This window comes from Mastomys coucha, unplaced genomic scaffold (genome assembly GCF_008632895.1).
Source record: "Mastomys coucha isolate ucsf_1 unplaced genomic scaffold, UCSF_Mcou_1 pScaffold11, whole genome shotgun sequence".
NCBI lineage: Eukaryota > Metazoa > Chordata > Mammalia > Rodentia > Muridae > Mastomys > Mastomys coucha.
In genome coordinates this window covers 2,436,037-2,442,036 of record NW_022196893.1, presented here as the reverse complement: position 1 = coordinate 2,442,036, position 6,000 = coordinate 2,436,037, and the positions used below count along the sequence as shown (strand labels likewise).

The window sequence follows — 6,000 nt, the reverse complement described above, 5'->3', positions numbered from 1 at the left end:
GAGGGGAGATGACAGAGATGTGGTTATAGCTCTGGTCACAATCAGATTGTTTGTAAGACTGTGGACCCTATCTGGTCTATAACATAGGGGTCCAGAATTATGTGATGATCTGTTGGACTGACTTTGGCCACATTTCTTCTAAAATATTTCTGGGAGTCATTACTGTCAGCCAGAAACAGTTCTCAGAAGAATATGGTAAGAATATTCTGTTTGTTATGAGCTGACACAAGAACTTTGTGAAGGGTTCACAGTAGAGAAACTCCCTACTAACTCCACCACATGATAAGCTATTTCAACTGGAACTCACCCAGCCTGCTTTTGACACAAGCTAGATCCTTATGGGACCCTTTGAGAAAGACATAGAAATACATATTGTTGCACAAAGTTTCCCCTAACTTTTGGAGTGCCCGGAAGCCAGGTCACATTGTCATATCTTTCCTTTCCATTCTGGCTGCACTGTTCACTGCTTGTCTCACAAAAACATGAATGCAAATACAAATGAAATATTGCCATTTTTGGAGACACTGACAAATGAAAGAATTCAACCCCAATATAAAAGCATCCACATAGGTTTGATTCTATGTAAAATCTCACTGTTTGGGAAAGAACACAGCAATTTATTGTCCAATACCCATCAGCCAGTCCTAAAAACATACATACAGGTAGCATATGAACTGAACAGGTTATATTTAGGAATATGTGTGTGTAGCTATACTTATATTCATGCAATAGCAATTATTTCTTTATTTTTAATTGGATATTTTCTTTATTTACATTTTAAATGTTTTCCTCTTTCCAGGTCTCCCCTTCAGAAACCCCCTATCCCATGCCTTCTCCCTCTGCCTCTATGAGGGTGTCCCCTACCCATTTAGGAATATGTGTGTGTGTATACCTAAACTTATATTCATGCAATAACAATTTTTAAAAAGGACTTTAAGGAGAACAGGAAGGGATATATGGGAAGATTAGAAGGGAGGGAAAAGGGAAATGAGAAATTTTAAAATTTAGCTATAATCTCAAAAAATAAGTTAAAAGGCTCTAAGACAAATGAAAACAACAGAACAATAAAGAAAAGCCTGAGAGTAGAGCAGAGGCTGGGAAGGGAGTGGTCAAGTCTTACCATTATCATAGGTACCTCCCAAATCCTGCAAGATGAGCTCTGTACCATGCTGAAGTCCACCTTCCCAGCACTGGAAGCTTCTCCTCTACCCAGCTTGGTGACAATCTTGGTCACATAACAGTCATTACATATTAGTTAACCTGTGGGTGTGGCCTCTTCTATGGGCATACTTGTTGAATTTTGCCATTCTGGGATTCCACATCTACTCCAAACCAACTCTTTTCTGATTTCTCTCTCAAGTCATTAGATGTCTTTCCTTTTAGCTGCTTTTCTCACCCTTTCCCCTCCCCCAGCCCCCAATCTATGGATTCAGCAACATTCTTTTGAGGGTCCTGGTTAGAATCTCAGCTCTCCCTAGGTTATCTAGCACATCAAATGTATTATTTAACTTGCATTAATTATTTTTATGCCCCCCAGAACAGCAATAATTTGCCTCTCATGTGGGGACTGTTATTAGCAACAAGATAACCTAAATAAAACTGAACAAAATCTACTATAATTCATGGTGCATGGGGGAGGTTAGGTGGCGTTTGTTTGATTAATGAGTAGCCTGAATACTGTCAATAAGAAGACATAGGCAACATTTTACTCTTTAAAATGATTTATTTTTATTTTATATGTATTGTTGCTTGATTGTACATATGTATATGGTTTATGTGTATACAGGGCTCCTGAAGACCAGAAAATAGTGTTGTAGTTCCTCGCACTGGAGTTATAAATAGTTTGGAGGTGCTATGTCGGTATTAGGAAGTGAAGCCGAGTCCTCTGCAAAAGTTGCATGGACTCTAAACCACAGAGCTATCCCACCAGACCCTGGAGCCAAAACCAAGGTGCTGGAGTCAGACTTTTACTTAAATGGCATATCTCATGAGATAGAGCATGGGGTAACAGTCTTTGTTAGGTAGCACCTTGGACCCTCTGTGTGGCACACTTAGGAGATGATTGTGTCTTTGGGGGTCTCTAGGATAATGTGTGTGACAGCCATAAGAAAGGACATACTCAGAAACAAAGCAATGAGTTTCCAGGCAAAAAACTAAGCTATACTCTATATAGACTTGGCTGAAATAAAACAGAAGAGAGCTTTCTGAAATAACTCACATCTGACATTGATGAAATTAAATATGAAAGTATTTTCTATTTGAAAGATTGGATATAAGTTATCTGGAAATGGGTTTCTGGGGCATGCACCATTGGAACTAAAGTGATACTGCTGGCAGATGAGATGGTAGCTCTTATGAAACCTTGTTGATTTTAAATGAGAGCATAAAACACACTGAAGAATAAATTACCTCTTCTGTTTGTTTAAAGGAAATATATAAAGATAAGATTATCTTTGAAATCCTGGGGCTGAGGTAGAATCCGTCAAATGTGGCATTTCAGCATGCAGGTTTCTGTTGGCCTTTGGGAGGAATAGGATGGTTATTTATAGAAGTGCTTCTGAATTACACAATAAGGTCCCCTTGCTTTTCTTTGTTTCCTCTTGCTTTTTAAATTGCACGAATATTGGAAGTAAAGAGCAACCATAAAATTGTCCTTAAGGGACATTTTAGCCTTGAGTTATCAAGCAGTGCTGAAGAGGGGGAAGAGGAAGGCAAGTTCTTTCTAAGCCCTTCTGTGGGACGGGACTGAAGAAGTGTCCCTCTTGGGCCATGCTCTTTGTTGCTGTGTATGTTGAAGCTATTGTCAGCCACAATGACAGATGAGAAGAGGCACAGAGATAGCCAGAACCTGCTCTTAGTTGCACAGCAAACCTGAATGAAGGCCAGAAGCTGATCTTCACAGTAGTTTGATGCCCACAAACATGTTCTCTTCCTATCACTCTGCATAAGACTCTTGTGAAGTGTGTTTAAAATTTACTTACCGTTAAATCACACAGACTAAACCTCATTGCCTGGTTTACCAAGGGCTCTTTTTCTTTCTATTTTTTTATTAGATGTTTTCTTTAATTACAATATCTCCTTTCCCAGGTTCCCCTTCAATAAAATAAAATATAATTAAAACTAAAACAAACCCCTGTTCCCTCCCCTTCCCCCTGCTCACCACATTACCCTCTCCTGTTTACTGGCCCTGGCATTCCCTTACACTGGGGCATAGAACCTTCACAGGGCCAAGGGCTTCTCCTCCCACTGATGACCAACTTGGCCATCCTCTGCTATTCATATGCTGCTGGAGCCATTAGTCCCACCATGTGTACTCTTTGGTTGGAGTTTTAGTCCCTGGGAGCTCTGAGGGCACTAGTTAGCTCATATTGTTGTTCATCCTAAGGGACTACAAACCCTTCAGTTCCTTGGGTCCTTTCTCTAGCTCCTTCATTGGGGACCCTGTAGTCAGTCCAATGGATGGCCATGAGCCTCTACTTCTGTATTAGTCGGGTACTGTTAGAGTCTCTCAGGAGACAGCTATATCAGGCTCCTGTCATCAGCACTTGCTGGCATTGACAATAGTGTCTAGATTTGATAATTGAATATTACCAAGGGCTCTTTACCACTCCTCTGAGAATTTGGAGGAAGTGATTGAAACTGGGGGATTCATTTACACTTTTGTCACAATGGTATTTTCTATTCCCATCCCTCTATCCCTCTAAACACACACACACACACACACACACACACACACACACACACACACACACACACTACCTTTCATCACTGGCCCAGACTCATCTCAATCTTCATCTCATCGGATAAGCATCTTCCCACCCATTAAAGGGATGAAATCATCACTTTCTTCTGGGGTCTCACAAGCCTGGGCTTAGCTGGACCACAGTATCATATAGTAAGCAGGTTCTAGAAATATCACTGTTCTACTTCACAAAGGTACTTTCTTTTCAATCAGTGCACTTACACAAATGTACCAGTACCACATGGTCTGTGATTTATATTGAGATTCAGTCTTGATGAATGGTTTGTTGGTTTGGGTATAATGAGTTGTAATTTCCAGTGTTGGATCTGGTTCCCCAAATCTCTCAGAATCAGAGATCATTTCTGTTTTCTCATAGTTTTTCCTTTTTTAGGATGTCTTATAGTTGAAATCACACAATTTTCAGATTGCTTACTTTCCTTAGTAGTATACATTTGAGACTCTTATGTGCCTTTACAAGATGTGACAACCCATTTCTTTTTTAGTGCTGAATAATATTTTGTCTTCTCTAAGTGCTACAATATGCTTATTTGATCATTTACATATTGATTGCTTCTAAGTTTGGGTGTTTATGAATAAAGATTTCATAAATATTTGTCTATACTTTCTACTTTTTGAGATGACCCAGGGATTCATCTGGTTTAGATAAGTTTCAAGGGATATGACTGTATATTTTATGGTATATCAAGATGATATATTAAGAGTGTGTTTGGCAAACTGTCTTTCATATATTTTATTCATTTACCCAGCAATGTCAGAGAATCTCCTTCATATCTTCACAGGTATTTTAGTGTTTATTTTCAAGTTAAGCTTTAGTGAGAGCCTAAAGAAAGCAGATGATAATGAAAATTGGTCTGGCAACTTGTGGAGGTATTGTTTATATTGAAGGAACATGTTAAATAGTGAAAGATTCTGAGGTTCTGATGTGGAGGGCGACGTAAGCTACCTGCATGAGAATGAACGATCAAGCTGACTATTTCAGAGAAATAGTTTTATTAGGAGCCATACTCAGAGCCTGTGAGTTGTGGAGGATCTGGATTGGGTATAACAAAACCAATGTTACTGATGTCAGAATTGTAAGCTGAATTCACAAAATATGTATGAGAGTTCATAGGGAAGGATTAACTCCTAGATTTGTCTCTAAATGCTGGGCTTAAAGGTATGTACCACCACACCCAGCCTTATATCTAAATTTTTTGTGTGTATATGTGTATATTTGTATGTATGTGTGTGTTGTGCATATGGGTGTGCATGTACATGTGTGTTTAGATATGCATGTAGAAGCCTGAGGCTAACATTGAGTGTTCCCCTTTCCCTTCATAGCTGTCTGATTTTTTTGAGATATAGTCCCTCACTGAACCTGAAGCTAATTAATTAGCTAGTCTGGATGGCCAATGGAATCCAGGAATCAACATATCTCCATGCCTTCCAGCTGGAAGGTTGAAGTAACAGACACAAGCTGCCATGCTTGACTTCCTAGCTGCATTCTCGAAATCTGAATTCTGAACCTCTGATTGTGTGATGGGCACTGTATTAAAAGAGCCAGCTTCGCAGCTCGTGTCTAGACTCTTAATGAACTCGCTTTTTTATATGTGTGGTAGACATGGAGTTGTATGAAATCGAGCGCTGTCATTGAGTCACATTTATGGGCTAGTTTCTGATCTTTTATTTGACATGTATCACTTGACCCTCATGAAATGTGACATAGAAGACATCATTTTTCTCATGAGATAGGATGAGAGGCCCAGAGAGTCCATCACTTGCAGATGGACATACAGTTGGCAAATGATAGAACTGTAATGAGTATTTTTGCAGATTCAGAGTCCATACTTTTGTCCCAGCTATTCACATCACCCTTCACAAATGTTCCAGGCAACACCATCAGCTGTATTCACAGAGCAGATTAAGCTTCCTTCATGCAGCCAAGAAGGAATTGGGGCTATATTTGTTTTCTGTTGACCAGCTGGCTTTTTACAATGAATTTGCAAATCTCAGATAAAAATCACTGAATATATTTAAAGTTTAGCTCGAGACACACTGATACCATCAAATAAAACATGGGATACTGGTCTTTATATAGCGTGCATAGCAAATCTGTCCCAGAGCACCCCTTATAGAGGTCTCTAGGGATGGTTTATGTTTGAAGGGCTCATTCTGTTTATAGTTTTATGTGCACTCACATAAAGGTTGGCTGAATTAAAACAGCAAAATCACAATTTGATGGAAAAGTTTTCTTTCTC

The 6,000-nt window shown here is 39.3% G+C and overlaps 1 protein-coding gene and 1 long non-coding RNA gene across 5 annotated transcripts in view; one reads left to right on the top strand and one right to left on the bottom strand.

Moving 5' to 3' along the window:
* Positions 1-6,000, top strand: part of Fam135b (family with sequence similarity 135 member B) — a 280,335-nt gene that overhangs the window by 11,281 nt on the left and 263,054 nt on the right. The window lies entirely within an intron of this gene.
* LOC116073509 overlaps positions 1-6,000 on the bottom strand; it is a 62,382-nt gene that overhangs the window by 8,945 nt on the left and 47,437 nt on the right. The window lies entirely within an intron of this gene.